Genomic DNA, 23,417 nt, shown 5'->3' with positions numbered 1-23,417 from the left:
AGCTCTCGCCCAATCGGCAAGGCCAGGTCTTTCCCACCACATGCCCTCCTGCGTTGGTATCCTGCTCCGGCACGAGCAGACACCTTACTCCAAACTGCGGTATCTTTAAAAAACGTAGGCACAGTACTACCTCTATTCAATTTCTTAAGATGGAGAGAAACCTAGGATTTGAATTTATTTGAGTTTTGGATTGTTCTAATATTTATAATCACCACACACACACACACACACACACACACACACACAAAGTTGATGCAGAATCAATGTGTAGTGGTTGCCTATTTTGTTGGGATCCATCATTGCCCTTGGAGATCCGAGTTGGATAGAGTTGGATATTGCAGTTTCTTTGGTGGTGTTTTCGACCTCCTCGTCAAAGTGTGGGTAGCATTTTTTTGCCTTAGCTCTTTGCTACCTTGTTGCATCGCTCCTATATTCCTAGCCTTTGATGCATCACCAGTCTTTTGTAACTTTGTATCTCTAGAAGTGTTTCCCCTACGGTTTGCAATCATTGAATATTTCAAGGTTTTTTTCACTTTGAGTTCGATCATTTTTGGTTCGCCTATCGGGCTAACGTAATGCCTTCGGATCTGAGCTTGTTGACGTAATACAATGGGTTCTAAGCCCTCTTATGAGAGAGAGAGAGAGAGAGAGAGGGGGGGGGGGGGGGGAGAGAGAGAGTTTCTCAGCTGCCAATTACTCAATTAGCAACTAGGAAACTCTCTCCAAAAGTATTTTAAGACCTCCCTCCACTTAGCAACCAGGAAGTTAAGTCTTGTAAACAACATCATGATGATCTAGTCACTTGTTTTACAAGCTCAAAACACACCTTTCCAAGACTTACGTTTCCCCATTTAGAACAAGCACTCATTACAGCAAAGCACGCTAGAAGCTCTTTTGATGGCATCTTCCAAATAACCACCATTACTTTATCAAAGAGCCCCGCACGACCATACAGGTCTACCATGGAGGTTTGATGCTTGAAAATAGGGATTATGCCATAGGTGGTACTCATATTGTCTTCATAAAATTGTCCTATACAACTAGCAATAAGTGTGGTCAAGAGACCATGCTTTGAGCTGAAACCTCTTCAAATACATCTTGTGCGCCTGCAAGCATACCACATTTGGCATACATGTCGACCAGCACACAACCAAGTACAACATTGTGTTCCAGCAACTCCTTTCGCATGATCTCAACATGAACTTCCTCTCCCATCTCTGTCACTCCTAAGCTGCCACAGGCTTTCAACATGCAAGAAGAAACCATAGCGTCGGGAAGGAGGCCTTCTTGTCTCATAATGCCCATGTTGAGAATATCCAACGATAAGTGCAATCCATGAGACTACACACCGAAGGGGGAGCTCATTCAACACTAATTGTGCCATAGCCAGCATGCCGTACTTCACATACATATCTACCAATGCATTCTCTTGTACTTGAACACCCTGCAATCCCTTGCTTACAATCTCAGCGTGTACTCTTTCTCCCTTCTCAACTGCTCCTACACCTCGATAGGCTTTGAGTGTTGAGCTTATATATGAAGCTACTCAATATATGGCACCCAGGTCCCCTCTATATATACATCATCTCATGTGTGTATTCTACACACTTTGGGGTTCTATTTCTATGCTCTCTCTCTCTCTCTCTCTCAACATGGTATCAGAGCATGGCGTTTTTGGTTTTAGATTTTTCTCCTGATTGAAAACAATTTTGCAGAAACTATCCGCGAAAGGCACCGAAATCGATGTGGTCTACAACTTTGTAGAAGAAAGTTTTTTTTCAAATTCTGCACCGATTTTGAGTTATCGTTCGCGGACTACGTACATGCTTGAAAAGCAACTTCGCTTTTTGTTTTTTAATTTTTCTCCTGATTGAAAAAGATTTTTCAAAAACTAGTTGAGTAAGGCATCGGAATCAATGTGGTCTACAACTTTGCAGAAAAACTTTTTTTCCAATTCTGCACCGATTTTGAGTTATTGTTCGCGGACTGCGTACATACCTGAAAAGCAACTTTGCTTTTTGTTTTTATTTTCCTCGTGATTGAAAATGATTTTGCATAAACTACTTGCTAAAGGCACCGAAATCAATGTGGTCTACAACTATGTAGAAGAAAGTTGTTTCAAATTTTGCACTGATTTTGAGTTACTGTTCGCGGACTACGTACATGTCTGGAAAGCAACTTCGCTTTTTGTTTCTTATTTTTCTTCTAATTGAAAAAGATTTTTAGAAACTAACCATAGGAGGCACAGGAATTGATGTGCTCTAAAACTTTGTAGAAGAAAATTTTCCAAATTCTGTACTAATTTTGAGTTATCGTTGGCAGACTGCGTATATGTCTGAAAAGCAACTTTCATTTTTTGTTTCCAATTTTTCTCCTAATTGAGATTGATTTTGCAAAAATAGCCCGTGAAGGCGCTGAAATCGATGTGGTCTATAACTTTGCAGAAGAAAGTTGTTTCAAATTCAGCACTGATTTTGAGTTATCGTTGGCGGACTGCATACATGCCTGAAAAGCAACTTTCTTTTTTTTGTTTTTTGATTTTTCTGCTAATTGAAAATGATTTTGCAGAAACTATTCGCTCAAGCCATCGGAATCGATGTGGTGTACAACTTTGCAGAAGAAACTTTCTCTAAATTCTGCACCAATTTTGGGTTATCATTCTCGAACTGCGAACATGTTTGAAAATCAAATTTTACTTTTTGCTTTTGATTTTTCTCATAATTGAAAATTTCTCTATTATATTTTCTCTTCATCAATCATATATTTTTTACTAATGTAACTTTGATGCAGAAGCCAATTACATATCGTTGCGATTCAGCCGAGCCGTTGATGATTGTCCAAATTCTATCGAGCTATTGTTGATACATGATCTTTTGTTATATGATATATTCGTTCATTGATTCTCGTATAATTATTCTTCTAGGGATATATTTTATGTTGTTTTATTGATAATCTCTCGTTGATACCATAGTGATTTGATGGTACCATGATGATGTTTTGTTAGTACTTTGATCATGGTGATATTCATTGATACCATGATGATATTTCATTGATACCATGATGTTGTTTCGTTGATACCATGGTTATTCTCAGTGATACCATGATGATATTTCGTTGATTCCATGGTTATTATCGGTGATACCATGATATTGTTTCATTGATACCATGGTTATTCTCGGTGATACCATGATGTTGTTTCGTTGATGCCATGGTTATTCTCAGTGATACCATGATGTTGTTTTGTTGATACCATGGTTATTCTTGGTGATACCATGATGATATTTTGTTGATGCCATGGTTATTCTTGGTGATACCATGATGTTGTTTCGTTGATGCCATGGTTATTCTCGATGATACTATGATGCTGTTTCGTTGAGACAATGATAATCTTTTGTTAATACTTTGATTATATTCATTGATATCACTACGTTGATAAATGTCGTTTTATGTAGTATATACACATGTCATTTGCATCATGTAATCACACATCTTGTACTTTTACGTTCATACTTTATGTACCATATGTTGTCGTTTGTATATATGTCGTCAAAAGAGTGGCATCACGAACCATCTCTTATGGAATTGTGAATGTAATTATTTCACTAACGATGCTAATAATTTTCATGACTATGTTTTTTGAGTCTATGATCTAGGTAGGATTGATCAAAGAATTGATTTTATGAAGACAAACTTGGTGACAATAAAAGATTTAAATGAAGACATGTTTGGTGATGCCATATTGATGACAAGCTACACAGAAAATTCATGGAGACACTTTTGATTACGAGCTAATCGATAGCTTTTACACCTCTTTATTGAACCTTTGTATTCATTATTGTATTTGGTAGGATAGGAGTAATGTTACTCCTCATAAAACATTCATTGTAAAAGGAGTGATGTAGCTCCTCATAAAATATTCATTGTAAAAGGAGTGATGTAGCTCCTCATAAAATATTCATTGTAAAAGGAGTGATGTAGATCCTCATGAACATTTGTACATTCAATGATTTTTATAATATAAGGGTGGGTGTATATAGAGCTGTGGGTTTTTCCCTTGATCCCCCAAGGGTTTTTTCATCCACAGTTAGGGACCCTTATTTGAGCGGGGGTGTTGAGCTTATATGTGAAGCTACTCAATATATGGCTTCTCTATATATGGCACCCAGGTCCCCTCTATATATGCATCATCTCATGTGTGTATTCTACACACTTTGGGGTTCTATTTCTGTGCTCTCTCTCTCTCTCTCTCTCTCTCTCTCTCTCTCTCTCTCTCTCTCTCTCTCTCTCTCTCTCTCTCTCTCTCTCTCTCTCTCTCTCTCTCTCAACATTGAGTAAGAAAGCAAAGCTCACAAGACCAGGAGATAAGCCCTCCTCTTTCATACTCGTTAGACATTCAAGAGCTTCCTCACAACGACCATGCTGTCCCTCCATCAATGCATTGAAAGAAACAATATCCCGAACAAAAATTGCTCGGACCTTCTCAAATGCACCACACATGCTATACATACCCACCAAACAAAGGTCACTGCACTTCGAGGCAACCCTTCACATTTCATCTCCTGGAAACAAGTCAACGCTTCCTCATAGAGTCCATGTTGGCAATAGCCTGTGATAAGTGCATTCCAAGTAATAATGTTTGAGAGTGAAAGGTGTTTGAATACTTGATGATCCTTTGCAAGGGCATTACACTTGGCATACCTACATGTCCACCAAAACATTTTCGACAGTAGTAATGCCGAATTGCAAGAACTTCTTTCTAACAACCTGAATGTGTATTTCTTTGCCTTTTTCAATGTCTGCGATGCTGCCACCTCGCCCCACCCTCGCCTAGCTGCTAGCATATGTTGCAATCATTGCACTCCAAGAGACCCCATCTCGAAGAAAAAGTTCACTAAACACATATTGAGCCTTTGCCAGGGCTCCGCACTTGTAATACATACTCATTAGAGAACTGCCCACCAAAATGTTGTTTCCGTGCCTAGAGCTAAATGAGCATCACCCTATACTGAGGTCATCAAGAGAGCAAGGGTAACTGGCTGTCCACACCAAAACAGAAATCCTCGGGTGTTGATATAATTAGCACAAGGAGAATCCGATGGTAGCAGCAATCCAAACTGCAAAATAATGGAGGAGAGGGAAGGAAGACCCATTGAAAATAGCAAACACACAGTATCTAAAGAACATATATCACATGAGTAGTGGTAGACTCAAACAGAAACTCGTCGAGGCTGAGGCTTGATGAGTTGGCAAGGGTGCATAGGAGGGATCCCATACACGAGGTAGATGAAAGTGCATGCACAAGTGTAAGAGGGCTCCCCCGTAAGATAATTTTTTGGAAGGCCCATCAATTTTAGAGAGCTGCATCTTTACTTGGTGAGAAAAAGGAGGTTTTCTTGTTTTCCTTAGCCAAAAAAAAAGTCCCTAAGGTGACCACTATGACCGCTCCCATGAATATAACCTTGCGATTGGAAAGACCCTTATAGGTCTTGAGGACAGACCCTATGTTTGATAGCATGCTATTGCATGGACGTTGAACTACATAATTGAGAAGAAGCCCTGCTTGGTCTACAAGAAGAAAGCGCACTGCAAATAGAAAGATGTCTACAGCATAAGACATAACAAGAACTTGATGACAATTTTAGAAAGGAAAAATCTAACGAAAAGCACATGTAACTCTTTATGTACCAAACCTTCAGCATAAAACATAAAATTAGATATGTTTCTCTTTAAGCTTAATCAATATGCTACATTTCCTGTATTTACCTGAATGTGTGTTTTTTGTATGGTAGGAGAACATCTATTCACAACACCAGATGTTTCAATTGCACAAGAGTGACTCCAGTTGGGCTACACTACAAGGTTTGTTATCTGCATCCTGCTCCCCCATTACTATGTGTTTGCTTGGTGCAACACATAAACGCTACGGGGCAGGCCCAGGGCACGGCTTTCGTTTCTTATAATATTTGGAGAGACCACAGTGCCAACTCTCCATCATATTTTTTTTTGGAAATTTTGCATGAAGTGCACTATATACTTTGATATTTTGATATGTGACGTTTCATTGTATGACATAATGTTTAACTATTCACATTCCTTTCTTGTAGCTTGACTCAATTATCGGCTTGTAGAGTGGACAATTGAAAAGCACCAATACAACATTGTAGGTCAGTGAAGCACTTCATTTCATGTTGCATTTCATTAACACCTTATTCATTTCATGTTGCATTTTCACATTACTATAAAACATTCTATAGATGTTATATAGTGAGGCCCACCAAGCAAGACCCCATGTATGATAGCATACTACTGCATGGCCGACGAGTTGTATAATTGAGGAGAAGCCCCGCTTGGTCTACAAGGAGAGGGCACACTGCAAATAAAACACTCGCTACAGCATAAGGTATGAGAAAGTGTTGACTACGGAGCTAAGAGAGATAGTGCAATTTTAACAAGGAAAAATATATCCAAAAGCTTGTATAACTCTTTATGTAGCGAACCTTCAACATAGAATATAAAATTAGATATACTTCTCTTTAAGCTTTTTCAATATGCCATGTCTCCTGTATTTGTCTTAATACGTGTGTCTAGTCGGAAGGACATATATTCACAACACTTGACGTTTCAATTGCACAAGCGCGACTACACTACAAGGTTTGTTATATGTATCCAACATCCCATGACTATGTGTTTGGTTGGCGCAACACATAAACGCTACGGGGCAGGGCACGACTTCCGTTTCTCAAAATTTTTGGAGAAACCATAGTGCCAACTCTCCACCATACTTTTGTATGGCACCTCTGCATGACGCGCACTGTATACTTTGCAGTTTCAACCTGTGACGTTTCATTGCAAGATGATATGTTTAGCTATTCACATTGCTTTTTTGTAGCTTGACTCAAACATTGTCTTCCGACTTAGACAATTCGATGACAGTCGTACAGGATTATCAAGTTGGTAGTGTAGTTCAATTTTTATATTCTACTTATGCTTTTTGTATATTTAAGTTTTTCAAGCTTCCTTAAGTTTAGTTTAGCCATATGTTTTTCTCATTAGTGCATGCTCAATTTCAATCATCGTATCTATATATCGAATAGGCATGCATTTATTTTCTCATAGTCTAGCAATTTAGCCTATATATTGAAATAAAGGAAAATTGAGTACTCTTGATTGAGAATAAGATCAGTGTCACAAAATGGTTCCACGGTTTAGAGACTAAATGTTTGATATTACTAGGTTGAATGGTGAAATTTGCAAACAACTATCAAAGTAGATTAAGTCGCAATCCTTTTGCTCGATTCAATTACCCTATTTAGTAGCCCTTTGTTGTATATGGAGCACTAAGGGACACAACTTGCTTCTTCCCAATGCTCATCAAGTCCCAATCTGAACTATTATTGGTGCATATCAATTGGTTCTACTCATTTTTTTGTGTCACCACAACAAAACCCAAGTTGACAACAACCACAACCAACTAACCGACTATGCTCAAAAGTCTATCAGATTATGTGCGGCAAAGGCCCACCAAGCAAGACTAGTTCTCCTTGGGAGAGTCTATGATAGTTTTGAGGTTTCCATGCATGTGTGTCTGCGAGGAATTGAGGGAAGAAGTTAGGTATTTTTGTAAGACAACATGGCCATATATTGGTGCCATTAGGATTAAGGTGATACCAAATAGTCAAGCATATTGAAGTTTGGCATTGATTTTGCAACCGTTGGAGAGGGGAATAATTATGGCTTGTGTTTTCGTATTTTTGATGATCCTTGTTGTGTCTTTTGGTAGCCATTGATTTGATTCTAAGCTTTAATCAACTAGACTCACTTTGCCATGTCTATAGGTAGGTAGAGCTTGTAGTTTGAGAACTTTAAAGCTTGAGTAGAGTGTGGGTATTTTTTTTCATGAAGCTCATGAGTGGTTTGAAGGATTGGAAGAAGACAAGAAGCAAACATGGGAGTAGGTGAAGCAAGCAATTTTTGACAGGTTTGCAACAAGATATTTGTGCCAAATTTTGAGATTTTTTCAACACTTAAAAGGTCTTTTGATGCAATTAGACCTCGAGGGGATTCTTTCAAAGTACAAAATCATCTATCTTTAGGTACTCACACGCCATTTCCATAAGATTATGTTTCCAATATATTTACATCCAGCTGTGTCATTTTACCACCTTGAGATGAATCTCAATATTTTAGCTTATTATGGAGTATAATCAAGGAAGATATCTGTGAGAGTAAAAAATCAATCTCCATGTTATTAAAGTAACCACATTTGAGGAGAAATTTGACATGCCATAAATATAATATGGACCAAGTTATCAAATACAAAAGAAAGCTCTTTTTATATTCAAGAATATACATGATTGTGTTTATTATGCTACATGTATATTCTTGGACTATAATTAGACCTTTATGAGTTTTTTGATGACGTCTCTTCATCAGTTGGAGATTTTTTATTTGCATATTTCTCATAATATTAAAAAAACCATCCCAATAATCTCATCAATACACAAAATGTGTATAGTGATCCAACAATAATAAACAGACCGCCAAAGTTCTCAAAACTAATGTTGGTGCCTGCAATAATTGAGCTACCACAATTGTCTTTACCAAGGAATTTCTCTCTCAAAATCTGCAGTACACCATTTTGCTCGAGCTTAAGAATCTCAAGAGAAATCTCATGAGTCAAAGAGGAATCCTTTTGGAATGCCTAGAAAAGAAGAAAGTATTAGCCTTTAATGATGAAACAATACTTGTAAAAGAGAATAGATAATAAAATATAAAAAATTGAGAATGATATTCCAAGATTTAAAAGAGATTAACACTAGTCCTATAATTGGATATTCATGTTCTGAGACACTAAAGTGTCATGTTTTCCTACTAAGTTTTGGCAATTTATTTGTAAAGCTAAAAACAAGTTTTTTACACATTGCTTCTACTGTAAAATGTTCATGAGGAAACAAAAACATAAGATTTCTAGCCATGTCAAAATACAAGCCCTATGGAGAGAATTATAGTAAGTTTTAAGTCATAAATTTTAGAAAAATTTCAGGTTGTGTTGCCAAAAATCTCATAAAATGTCTTTATGTAGAGATGATCTTTTCTATGTTTGTAAAAGCCAAGTCTTAGTACTTAATGTTACAAAACAACGGAATGCCATTCAAGGACTACTTTCCAACTCACTTGCAAGTTATACATATAATTATATACTTAAGCTCATACTGATTAACATCATAATTTTGGCCTTCTTATGAGATTGGGACTATTCTACTACAATTTGATAACTACAGATGACTATATATGTTGAAACCAAGAAACTATGTATTTTTTGACTCCCTAACTCCATTAAAACTTGTTGCTTGAACCCTATCTTGAATTTTTTAATGTGCAAAATCTCTTCAAAGTCTTGAGTCCTTTACAGTAACATTGAAACCAAGATTTTAGGTGTTCCAATTGTGTTTGTACCATGTACTTTTACACATTTAGCTGATCTATGTGGGAAGTTTGATGTTAATTGAGGTTTTGAATGCTTATGTCTCAAATATAAAAATATCAAAGTCTTCTCATACGCAATTTTGAATATTTGAAATGGTCTAATAATTGTTGCTTAACAAAGCACTTATACTTGTTGCTACCTTGAGTCCCCAATAGAGAGGGTAAGCAATGTATCACTTTCTAAAACGCATAATTACATCGAAAACAAAATTTTACTTTTATACAATGATATGCTTGAAATGGCCATATCAAACATATACAACCTTGCATAATTCTCTATACTCTCGAGTATATTATTTTGCACATGAAACTTGCAATTACCTATAGCACAATTATGGAAAAGTCACGTACAATTATCTGCAAGGTCTCTTCATTTTTTCTTAAGCTTGTAAAGTCGATTTCCTCAAATCATCAATTGCACTCTTATGGGGGTCCAATTGATGAGTATAGTTCTTGATCATGATAACTTCTAGAATGCAAGGTTATATTTTTAAAAGACCATCTACCTGACATATTTAACCATATCAAGAGGGTTTTCTTAAATACACCATCTGATGCAAGTAGCATTTCATCTGAATCTATCAAAAAGGACACTGAAGTGTCCTTATTTGGTACCAAACTAGTGTTAAACTCCTTGCGTGATAATATAAGACAAAATGTCAATATATACTAGTTGAAAACTATAAGCATTTTCTTGTTAATGATTAATTTTTTATCCTCATAGATCTCTTCTAAATTTAGTAGCCAGAAAAAAACTACACTTCTAGAGGTGAGGACATGAATGGTTTTTGCTTGGTCTTGTGTATGTAGCTAAGTCTCTAGCAATGAAATATGAACATGATGTTTCTTGGTTATAATTAAGAAGGGATACTTTTTATGGCATCCAAACATGTGTCCAAATATACGTACATATCAATTTTGTACCTTCTTGTTTGTATAATCTTCATTGTTACAAATCTTTGGCCAAGGCCGTAATCAATTCTTTAACTTATGTGTCATCATTTGTAAATCCTCATATACTAGAGATTAGATAACACCTTGTGTATATGAGGCTAATATTAGGCCATAAGAGTTGGGATCAGCCCAACTTGGGTGGTCAAGTTCAATTTAAACATTATCCTATCATTGTTATCCTATTTAAAGGCCTATGAAAATCTAGTATCTCTCTTCTATTCTTTCTATTTGCTCATGTGCTTATCTACTTATCCTTATTTTCTCTTGTCTGCTTCCAATCTCCATCGCCATGTCGGTTAGAGAAGCAATAGGGTTCTGCTTTGTTCTCATCAACAAGTGGTCTCAAAGAGGGAACTTTGTTTGACTTGGATAGAAAAATGTGCCATTTTCTTTTGTATCTTGTTGTGCATACTAAGGCAAAGCACACGTTTCTTTCTAACGAGCACCTACTTTATGAGCTTTTGCGGGTGGAGGAAACGAGGAAAACCAAGACTTGTTACTTCTGCTGCAGCTGTGATTTCTTTGCAAAGGGTGCAAGCTGGTACAATTGACGTAGACTACTTGCTTTCGAAAGTCCAAAGTAGATTTTAAAAACCCATTGTGGTAGAAATAAAGATGTACCCCTTGGTGAAGACTCAACCTGCAAGAAGGAAAAACATGATTGCCTCGGGGAAGATTCATCAAGAAATGGACATACAAATTGAAGCACAAGGCCTAGGATGTTATGCACAACCTATGGGCCATGGTTAGATCCTCCCTACGGCTGTGACACCCTTGTTTAAAGAAGATTGGATCAACAACCTAGAGAAGCTAGAGTAGGCAGAAAGGCGCACGTGTAGAGGGCAGTAATGGATCATGCACACACATCAAAGATGAAAATGTTTCAAGTGGCATCAATAGAGTTTTTACTAAACTTTGTTCACAATCTCTTTTTACTTGAATTCATTTAGCCAATGGTTGTTCGTATGAAATCAAAGCAATCGCATTATTATCCACAAAATCCCACAAAATTTTGTGCTTATAAGGGACTAGCCACTACCTTGGATAACACTCAAGGAGGCAGGAGTGAAGAATTTCCCTAATGAACTATGCTTGTATGACACATTTGTAGCCAAAGTACCACACAACTAGCCCCTGGCAAAATGACATCTAGCAATAACTTGCCATTTGAGCTCCGATTGATGATCCAAAAAGACCAGCATGCACCACAACCCGAGCACTTTGAACTTATCCACCAGAGATTTGCAAAGCATTCCCACTTTGAGCTGTGATATCTTTCATGCCATAGTTGCGTTTGAGGAGCCGTCTAGATTGGCTTATAAAGCATCTCGAACACCACATTCTAGTGCACAACCCCAACACTTTGGACACTTTGACCTATCATCCCGATTCACCCTTTTTGGAGCCGTCTTGGACTAAAAAACTACATCAAGCATATATTTTCCGATCTCATTGACTACCCAAGACCTTCATACCTTCTTTGGCATTATGTCATGCACCAATAGGAACCCATAGAATTGCATTGTCTACTTGAAAGCACCAACCATCTCTGGTTGCACCATTTGTTCAATAAAAAACAAGCTTACTGAACTTGAAAATTGTTCAAATAAACGAACATTTTTCACACACAAATCTTGCTACCATATGTACAAATCTTGACTCCAGCCACATGCTCCTTCTTCTCAAGCGGATTGCCCCATCATGGATACCATCGGGAGCAAATACCTGACTCTAATCACCTCCATTCACTTGCAACAACTTCTCTTAGTGCTCTATCCTAGTTAAGTGGGTGGTGGAAAATGAGAACGTGTAGAGATTTTCATTAGCTAACAAAACAAGATAAAGTTTTATCCCAAAAATCATGATCATCTAGTTTAAAAACATGAAATCTCAATTACTCACAATATAAAAAATTATAACTTCCAAATACACCAATGTTTGATGTTTTTGACATTGATGATGCCTTCAAAACGCCCAAAACCCCCAAGAACGATTGGCTATATGCCTTGTTTGGACACTTGGGGATGCCATTAGGCCCAAAAAATGCCTCTAGAGGCTCTGTCCCTACCCTCCAATTTTTGCGTCGTGCAAGATAGGGCCTCTAAGGCCATTTTTGGGCTTAATGGCCTCTCCGTGTGTCCAAACAAGGCATGTAGCCAGTCGTTCTTAGGATTTTTGGGCATTCTCAATGCATCAATGATGTTAAAAATAGTAAATTTTGTACTATGTAAAATGTAGCATTTACTTTGAGTCATTAAGAAGAGTTAGAACGACATTAAAAGGTAAATAGTGAGATTGTCTTAACTTGTAACTTTTCATTATAGAGGATAGTCCAATTTACTAAGTTCAAGTTTTCTTCTTGTGTATTTAATTGATACTAGGTACGTTTGAGTTTTCTTCTTGTGGATTTAATTGATACTAGGTATTCCATTATCCCCCTTTCACTTTTTAGGAGCCTTTTTGTGAACTCTAGCTTCAGCTTGCCCAACGACATGTTTCGCTAGTTTTTCCTTATTTATATTCGTAGTTTTCTTTGCCAAGTCTTATAATGACAAAGTTGAGCTTAATTTCTATCTTTCATTTGATCTCTCATTTATGTTTGAGCATTTGGTAGACCCTTTTTGTAAGGAATGGAAATATTTTTTGTCTCATCAGTTATAAAAGGTGTTTGTGTCATTGAATTTTTTTTATAAAGAGACCTACTAGATGAGGTGGTTACTTCTTTTGTAGATGGAATTGTTTACAATGATATTCACTTCCTTGAAAGAGAAAAAGCATCAAGCAAAAAATCACTTGAAGTGATATCTATAAGAGCAGTGATTTCCTTGTTCCCTTGGCTTATGCTACTCAAGCTCTTTTCCCATGTATAAACGGCCTCTAACACACAACCCTCATGGCTACTTACACTTGGTTGAGCTTGATGTCCATATCCTTAATGAGCTTCTCCCGAGAGTACAAAAAGTGGAAAGCTTGTGGTGCTGAAGTGAGATTCCTAGCTAGAGAAAAATTGGTGATAAAATTTAGAAATCTTGTGAGGGTGAAGAGAGCCAAATGGTGGTCCTCTTGCAATGGTGTTCCTTCTAGCCATAGCAGAAGTGGCATTCCTCTTGTGGTGGTAGAGAGAAATCTTGGAAAGCTTGTGAGGGTGAAGTCACCCATGTCATCTACATGGAGGTCTTCACATGTCATGCACTTTGGCTCTATATAAGAGAGCCAAAGGGGATGTCGTTGTGAAAAAAAGAGTCACAAAAGGTATAATGGATCTAGCAACACAATCAAAGCTAGCATTATAGGAGTGTAGGGAAAGATCGTGCAGGTGAGTAGAGTCAAACAAAAGGTCATGAGTGAGAGAGAGAGAGAGAGAGAGAGAGAGAGAGAGAGAGAGAGAGAGAGAGAGGAGGGAATGTAAGTATTTCAAAAGTGAAGAAATAGTTGTTTACCGCCGAGTCACTTGAATAAGAACAAACTTTGAGGTGTACCACAAAGGAGTGGTGTGAAAAGGATATGTTTTTTAATATCTACAGATGTGTACCTAGATATGTTTAATTCGATAGATATGCTTTAAATGCTCAAAATGGCTAAAATTAAAGCCGATTTGATCATCAATGGCTTCGCTAATCAGCAAGTTAACCAATTCCTTACACAACCGTTCTTGAGTCCTTTTTGTGCCCTAATGAGATGCCTTGGTTCTTGTTATTCAATGCACTTTTCTTGGCAAGCTATCACTCTTTCCAAATTAAAGTTTAAAAATACATGAAAAATAGTAAAAACTTGAAATTTTCCAACCTTGTTGTCCACTCTATGCTAGTTGTCTCAAAATCTAGGAGCAAATGTTCACTTGAGAATGAATTTTGCAGTCCTCCAGTTTTGAGATTATAAGTTGTGATTTCGGCTCATAGCTATGGATTTTGAAGTAACTTACTTCGAGTCCATCTCATGGCCATGGATTCGGATATACATAGAGCTTGTGCTATGGACCATGTAAGCCCCTTGGCTTGGTCCATGCCATCACCCATTAGATATTTTCTCATATACACTAGCAAGATAGCATATCTCAATCTTTGAAAGCTACCATTCCATATCCATAAACCTGAAGTTTTGTTTCTCATAATTTCTTCTCAATAATGAAAATTTACTGAGTTTTTATGCTCGTAGCCTTTTAAGTCCTCATTAGAAATTCACATGCCATGCATGATAAAATTGTCAAGAGCAAAGCCTTGCTATCTTTGTTACACAAAGCACAAGCTTCAGAGGTTTGGAAACCTATTAATGTTGTAGTCTCTCCATGGACCTCCACCTACGAAGGTCAGTGGAATATCAAGCTCTAGAGATGTCTATAAACATCATGTACAAATATCCCGACCACTTTACTCAAGATTGGGTTGTGTCACTGCCTAACAATGTCAAGAGTGAGTAAAAAAATAAACAAACTCAATAACCCTGGACCTTGCTAACCAGTTGGGGTTGCTACCATATTCATTGGATTCTGACATGATGACCTATGTCATGCATAAGCCAATGTCTAGACTCCCTTCCATACTTAGCAACGTGTTCATAAATAGACCCTACTAAAAAATCACATCTTTAATTGAGAGTTGATCTTGGTGATCTTATAAGAAACAATTGACCTTGTCAAGTACTGTGCTCCATCGTTACCACTGGCGATGAAGAATAATTCCTTGATGGTGTGTCTTATGTTGCATGATTGGAAGAAATCAAAATTTAAATTCGAAATTGTGTGCGTACCTATATTGCAACATCATGTATATATTGCCTCATTTTCCATTGCAAGAAAATAAATTTAAGCTCTTTAAAAAATCCAACTCTTTGTAGTGCCATTGCTGGATTTTCCAAAGCACACCAAATTGTTGCATTCTGAATGGCTGATTTCTCTTGCTCATGCCAAACCTTATTTTTCTTTTGAGCCTTGACTCATGTCAGTAGTTGTTTTTTCCTTGTATGTGATACCCTATATGATTGGCATGCTTTTCATGCATAAAATAGATATTTTATGGGCCTTCATTTCTATGCATTTTGGTGGGATTTCGAAGACTTTGGAACCTCGATAGTTCTTTCATGAAGAGTTCTCTTTTCAAAATATCCTTATTGAGATCTCCAAATCTCTTGGTCAAAAGCATTGGCTTTGTATCATCAATTCAGTGGCATTGCCTTGATTCTTAGAGTATAAGGCTCAAGTCCTTTGATTTCATGGAGAGCACTGTCAAAAACTTTTACGGGAATGGCCCTTGGAAATTGATGGTGGTCACTATTGTGACCCTAACTGTGAACCCAATTGGAGAGAAACCATGGAGAATTGTGGTAGTAGCACTAAGTCTAGTAATCACTCTAATAACGTCTATACAAAAGATTATGTAGGTCAACATATACTCTTTGAGTGTATAAAAGGCCTTTCTTGCATTTTTTTTGACAAAAGAGCATCCTAAACCTTCTTCTTTCCAAGAGCGCATACATGCCGTGAAAATCATCTCATGCATGTATTCACAAATCACGACCTTCTTTCTCTCCCAAGACGCGACCCACAAGGTTACAAGTGAAAGGGCACCAGGAACTTGGGAATACTCATATCTACCCAACTATATCCTCTTATAGGACTATATCTTATCTTTATGAGCCCTTGAATATGAATTTCTATTCAGCTTTGCCTAGGTTGTTTGTCCCCCTCTTGTCCTACCATTTCCCTAACATTGAATCTCTCTAGATTGGTGTAAGTATCATCTTTGTTTAGATATGCCCAAACTTAAAAATACGTTCCCTTCCTCAAGTGAGAGATTAGAAAATTGATCTAAAACTAAAGAGGTGGATTGAGTATCTGAATCTTTCTCAATTTGTATATCTTTACCCTTATGCATGCATGCAAATTGTAATTGGTTCTGTTTTTTATTGTTCTACTACTTTTCAATCGCATCTGGTTCATTTTCTTGGTCTGCTAGAACTTTTTATTGCTACTCCTTGGGCTGATCTAGGGTTTCTTTAGTGTGACCAAATTATCCTTCTTTGATCAGGGGTATCATTATCATCCTCATCATCATCATCGTCTTTCTTAGGAAATGAATCTAAATCTAGCATAGTAGTGTCATTCTCTCTATCATCTTCATCCTCCTTATCATCTTGATTCTCTTCATCTATATCTTCTTGTTTTACATCCGACACATTATCCATGCCTTGACCTTCTTGGAGGTGGTTGATGAGTAATTGGTTGGCTAGTGGTGTGTTGTACCCTTAAGAAAAAGCATCCAAAATTTCATTCATGTTATCCACTAGCTATTGTTATTCTTTTAAGTTGAACATTGCAAATTACCCTAAGAGTTAGTAATATTTCCTTCATGTTATCCACTAGCTATTGTAATCCTTTTAAGTTGAACATTGCAGATTACCCTCTCTAGCTATTGAAACCCTGGGTTTATTATGATGAGGAAGCTTAAACATAGTGGCAATCAAGGTGGGAGTACTTGACGTAGCTCATGGTTGCTACTAGTGACAGTGGTTGTCCTGGCATCAAATATGTCTACCACCTACTGGATGATAGAATTCTCTATGGGCGCCTTAGAGACCTCAATTAACTCAATCATGTAATGAAAATGGCCTATGAACTTTGAGGATAGCGGAATTAAGAGAATTTGAGTGAGCATTTTTGTGAGATTACTTTGAGAGCATGGAGGGTGAACTTAATTGATGGTAGCAACATAAACATAGTACTTAATTAACTTGGCATGAACAATAATTTTGCAAGAGAGAGAGTATTAGAGAATATGATAATAGTTGAGGACCGGATTTACTTGGAGCTGGTCTCCCCTCCAAAAGGCGTTTGTATTGTAGATTCTCCCATCAAGAGAGACTTGTTACAATACAATATTTATGCTCCTTGTGACCTTGGTGATGCTACGAAGATGGAAAGCTTCATGCATCACGAGCTTAACATAAACTTTTCAAAAAGCATTAACTATCCCAAGCCTCAGTCCCAAGGCCTCAAACACCTTGGAAGGTGGCGAGAGCTAGTGTGGAATGAAGGTAGGGAAGAGGAAGAAGAATCATCCATAGGAGAAAGAAGTAGTTTCTCACTTATCATCACTCTTCTTGCTTAGGATAGCATAATAGCATAGTAATGAAGATGAAGAAGATGACAAGATTAAGCTTGAAGCATGGTTCTTGGTTGGATTTGCATTCCATAGCCAAGATTGTTGGTGGAGGCTCTCCACTTCTCAACAAGATTGGAGAAGGAGATAGAACTCTTGCACTTTGCACTCTACACAATGAGAGAATGTGTATGTGTGTGTGGGAGAGTGTACCCCCCTCTCATGCTTGTTCCACCTCTCTCTCTCTCTCTCTCTCTCTCTCTCTCTCTCTCTCTCTCTGATCTCTCTCTCTCTCTCTCTTGTATTATTTTATTATTTCATTTGGACATGTGTCTTCTTCTTCCTCTTTGAGAGAAATAACTTAAATTATTTATTTTTATGTATCTAAATTCTCTGTTGACCCCTTTAAAACCTTTCCAATAGCATTCAAACACATCATGAGGGCCACATGTGGAGGATCATTTGAACATGTGTCTTTTATGCTTATTAAGTCATTTGGTTAAATGGAATACTTCAAGGACTTAGTTTATTAAAGCATGGAAACTTTCATGCCTCTTGAGAGTTATCTTTGAATTGAATACTTCAAGAACTTTAGTCATTAAAGCATGTGAGAAACACCTCAAGATTTTGGGTAAGGTTCCCACTAACACTTAGCAAGCCAACAAACACCTCATACTTGGGAAGGTTCCTACCTCAAGGTCAGCCCTAGCTTGCCTAAGGTCAAAGGGCTTTTGAACACTAACTTTTGGAGGTCTTTAATGAAGCTAACAGATTAGGTAGAATTAGTCTTTAAAGTTCAAAGGACTTTTGAACACTAACTTTTGGAGGTATTTAAGCTCCATTAGGTAGCATTGCTCTTTAACATACCATCTGTCATTTGGACCCCTTTTAACCTTGGCCCCGTGTTGAGACAGATCCATAAACATAAGTCTATATTCTAATCCTTGTTCTCGTTTCTTCTCCCACGTTAAATGATGAGTTTAATATGAGAAAATCATTTGGGTTGGTTAGATGTTAGATTTTATGACAATCATATTGCACCTTGTTAGCAAAGCGTTCTCCTCATCTTCAAAGGCATACCTCCCAATGGGCTAACAAAAAATAGTCAACTTTTCTTCCTCTCCGATAGGATTTACAGCCTTGGAGATTTTTGTCTTAGCCATAGAAAGAGTGTGATGTGTACCTTGATGAATGAATGAGGACTGCATTTAATTTCTTGAGGTTGGAATCAAGGGGGTGTTAGACATAGTTTCCTCCTTGGTTTTTGAAGTAGGTATGAGCTCTTGGCTAGATGATGCAGTGTGGAAAGAGTGTGTGGTTATAAAGGTTGTGAGGAAAATGAATTAGGGTCACCAACGAGTCGCAATATAGTTCTAATTAATTTGAGCCATTAAGACACCACTTTTTTTCGCACCTTGAGGAAAGAGTATTCCTTATTGAAATGGTAGACATACATTGGTTGATCATTTTAATGATTACAATTTTATCTCTTCATTAAATTCAACATTAACTGCAATGCCTTAAGAGTATGGCTCTCTTTGACTACTTCAGATACTTCCTATAGCCAAGTATTCGACTACTTCAAATACTTTTTAAAGCCATGTATTTGACTACTTCAAATACTTGGCTAAGTCTTTAGATTTTGTCTTTTTGGGACTTGTGGCTGATATATTCCAAATCATCTAGAGTCTAAAAACTTTCATTGCCCTTATCTAGATTAACTCCTACTAGGAATAAATCAAGTGATAGAATCTAGAATCAAATTGATCAGTGAATTGTGCTAGAAGTCTACCTGGAGTTAATTAATATAACTTGATTTTTAAACCATTATATACTGTGGACATGCAAAATTAATGTTGATAAGTCCTTGAGCCTAATTGTACCATCAAAAAACATCAAATCAACCTCATACAGTCCAGACCAAGAAGTTTTTAGTGTGGATTCCTAGATTCTAGGTTAGATTGATAAAATAAGACTAAATCCCCCTTCTAGAATTCTTGAATTTTCAGCTTACCATCATTCCAATACTTCCTTGCTTGTTGTACCATCTCTTATTTCATCATTTCTCTTTGTTTGATTCTGTTTAGCTTTAGTACAGCCTTCAAATTAGTGTTATAATGTAGACCATGGTCAGTAGCAATTTGTAGACTGAGAACTATAGATTTCTATGGAACTACTACCTGTATCTCATACACCATTCCAAAAGGTGTCATTTCAGTATTAATTTTGAAGGGTGTTCCTCGTATACCCACAACGCAGTAGTCTAACGCTTGGTATCCCAAATATGAGGCTCCTTCTGGACATTTTTCATTATAGCCTTATCACTTCTCTTAGCTCAATCATTTTTAATTTGGATAGTAAGGTGTTGATTTTTTATGCTTTTTGGATAATATTTCAATTAGAATGTAAATAGTTTCATTGATGAGATGGATACCGTGGTCTAAAACTATTTCTAGACAATAGCCATACCGGCACAACTGATGTGTTTATAAATAAACCAAGCTACGGACTTTGTTGTGCTGTTTGGGAGTTCCTTTTTTTGACCCATTTTCTTATGTAGCACATTGCAAACTATATACTTGATCTAGGTGTCACCTTCTTGAAAGGTCCCATGAAGTCTAAACCCCCCTTCATGAATATCTCTAAGGGCTGAATGGTGGTTAATGGTGTCATATGTGTTGTTGTGGGCATTCCCATTCTTTGGTAAATATCACATGTTTTACAAAAGGTTCAAAATTCTATCATCATGCTTTGCCACCATAGTCCAATCTGTAGGATCTTTGTACGAGTGATTATAGTGGAATGCCCTCCAAAATTCTCACTATGAGCCTTAGTGATGATCTACATTCTCGCGTGCATTGATACACATCTCCTTAACACACCACCTTCTATTGCCATTTTGCAAAACAATCTTGCAATTAGTGTACATTTTAGACTTTTGAGTATGAGTGCCCTCTTATAGGCCTGCGATTAGTTGTTTGGTAGGATCCCTTGCTATAAGAAATCATAGATTTCTTGAAACGCAAGATCTACTTTTTAGTAGTTGCACTCTAAAATAATTTGGCATCCACACCGGTTCATCCCTCAATGATGTTGATGACATTCCTTCCATGTGTTGGACAAAAGATTAGTGCCAAAATGGGTTTTTCTAGGATCATGAAATGTTTCATTCCAATACAAACATCATCCATATAATTAGTCTAACTTGGATGACTACTGTATTGATAAGATAAAACAGAGCTTGATCCTACACAGTAACCTTCCCTTGCTCTGAAGGATCCCCAAAGTCTAAATGCTTGGCTATATTCATGACATTTGAATCAATCTTCCTCTTTCTGGAAAGAGTAAATGCTTTGCCCAACCTAGTTGGTGTCTGATTGATCTTGTCCGTCTTTGAAATAGCAAAGTCCCACTCTTTGAAGGAATCCACCAACTCTCTTTGCAACTCTAATTCCAACAATTGGTATCATACCAGGTTGCATCCTCCCGCTCTTAGTCGTCGTCAGCACAAGCCTGTTCACTTTTTTAGATTTAGGTGATCTTTGGTGAGTTTCAACAGGTCGACAAATAGCTCGTAGAGCTTAGTCTGCTTTGATTCAGGATCATTTCGGCGTCTGTTTTCATTACAGGCAGTATTGTGTAGGCATTTTTGTCATTTTGTGTATAATTTTTTTTCAATGCTATTTTTTGCATAACATGTCCCTTACAGTGCTATCTGGGTTGTGATATACATCACGTGTTGGTACCCCTTTGTTATGTGTCTTTTTGGGCAGTTTTCACATCGGGTATAGGCACTCGTCATGGCTGACTGTTAGGGTCAGCGCAATCTTGGGCGGCCAAGGTCGTGTGAGCATATTGTTAACCTTATAAAGGTCTTTTAAGCTAAATTTCTCGCCACCCGCATCTCATCTTCTCGTCTATTCTCTGCTCTCTCTCCTTGCCATGTCCGTGAGAGAAGTAGTTCGCTTCCTACTACAAAGCTCTACAAGTGGTATAAGAGCAAATTAGGCCTTCTCCTAGGGAGATTCAGTAATAAGAGGTGGTGAAGGCTTGAAGAGAAGATTGCAGAAGGCGGCAGTTTTGGTGTACGACCACTGAGGGCGGCAAAGGCTGAACTGCAACAACAATTATCTGCAGCAAAGCTAAATAAGGAGAGCTCGAGAGGAGCTGGACCAGCGCAGCTAAGATTTAGCCTTGAAGGAAAATTAGGGTCGTGTGCAATAGTTCCCTAAGGGGGTGGCACAGTGTAGCTAGGGTGGACTGCAAGAGCTGTCCGATAGCACTGCAGTAGCGTCAAACTGGTATCTTCCACAACTTTAGGTTATTATTCTCAAGGTGTCGAATGCCAGATTGGATGCGCAGTTTCAAGTTGGAAAGTAACTCACAGTAAGGGTGTCTTGACCATGGCAATAAATCTCGTTTGAGCAATAGAGGAGCAACAGAAGGTGCAACCGTGCAACCATGCCCATGTAGCCACGACAGAACTCACTTATCTTTTGATGTCAGAGCGTTGACGGTTCAAGCGGCAGCTACGTTGCCAGCGCATGATATTTCAGAAATGATATCATACTTATTATTTTCAATTAAATGGTTTTTTATTTTAGAGATGATTCACACGGTTCTTACATGAAATCTATTCAACAATGAATATACCCACGTTGCATGGTGAACAAAATAAAGCCCCACAATTGTCTTCCCAATTTCATGTTAATGAATCTATAAGGGACTAGACACTGCCCCGACGTCCAAATGTGGTTGGCGATAAGACCTTCCCGATCCAAAGCCCCATGTTTTTTGTGTCTTAGTCTCATGAGGTTAACGGGTAAACCTAAAACCCGAGGTTTGGAATTAAACTAAAAACCCCGCCTGATGGTAGCTCATAAGTAGTACCAGGTTGTGAAAAAACAAAAAAATCACGGTTGGCGAGTATACCAAAAACTCATCGTGTTGTGAGACTGAGGAACTTAGTTGAAGGGGGCATATGATGATGATAATGATGCCAAGTTTGGCTAAATTAGGGGGAGATTGTTAGGGTGAATGCAATCTTAGGCGGCCAAGGGTGTGTTAACATATTGTTAACCTTTTAAAGGTCTTTTAAGCTAATAAAAAATATCTCTTTCATTTGCTCCCCACTCGTATCTCTTCTCTGATTTCTCTAGTCTGGTCACTCTCCTTGCCATGTTCATGAGAGAAGCAGTTTACTTCCTACTGCAAAGCTCTACAATGACAACAACACAGATGTGTTCAAGATGTTTGCTGTTGCAGATAAATTGGATGCATAAAATAACCCAATGTGGGCTTATATGAGACAACATGTTCTTATCTCAGAGGGCATTTGGAATGTTGTGCAGGGAATGGATGTACCTCCTAGTTCTATGGATACAGGTGATGTTGAAGATGTTGCATATTTTGGTGACATGCTTACTGCTGCCGGAGTTCTTTTGGATACGGCTAAGCAGGCTCATTGGGATGTCAAAAATGTGCAAGTTCATGCATTGATTGTTTTATCTATGAAGCACACTCATACTCCTTGCATTCGTTCACCTAAATCTATAAAACAGGCTTGGGATATTCTCGTTGGTCTTTATGAAACTCGCAATGAGGCTAAAATTTCTTTGCCACGTAAAGAGATGGAATCTAAGATTGTGCATGAGGAAGATAACATGGACACTTTACTTAATGGTATCAAGGATATAAGTAAGCAATTAATTTCTGCAGACAAAGCCATTTTTTATAGTTCCCTCGTGCAGACTGTTCTTGATGCTTTGCAAGATTCTTACCCAACGTTTTCTAGTACTCTAAGACTTATAGCCACTTCTCATGGTTCTTCTATGAGTGGTAAATCACCTGTTCCTAATGCTTCTACTGACAACACTTTGTTTG

General features: G+C 37.7%; 1 pseudogene; it reads right to left on the bottom strand.

The window, feature by feature from the left end:
- Positions 1 to 784: 784 nt before the first annotated feature.
- LOC147447498 (pentatricopeptide repeat-containing protein At2g03380, mitochondrial-like) lies at positions 785 to 16,620 on the bottom strand (annotated as a pseudogene).
- Between the last annotated feature and the right edge of the window lie 6,797 nt (positions 16,621 to 23,417).

Source organism: Adiantum capillus-veneris, chromosome 11 (genome assembly GCF_014529385.1).
Source record: "Adiantum capillus-veneris isolate H3 chromosome 11, ASM1452938v2, whole genome shotgun sequence".
NCBI classification, from domain to species: domain Eukaryota; kingdom Viridiplantae; phylum Streptophyta; class Polypodiopsida; order Polypodiales; family Pteridaceae; genus Adiantum; species Adiantum capillus-veneris.
The sequence above is the reverse complement of the archived record's forward strand: the minus strand, read 5'-3'. Positions and strand labels throughout refer to the sequence as shown.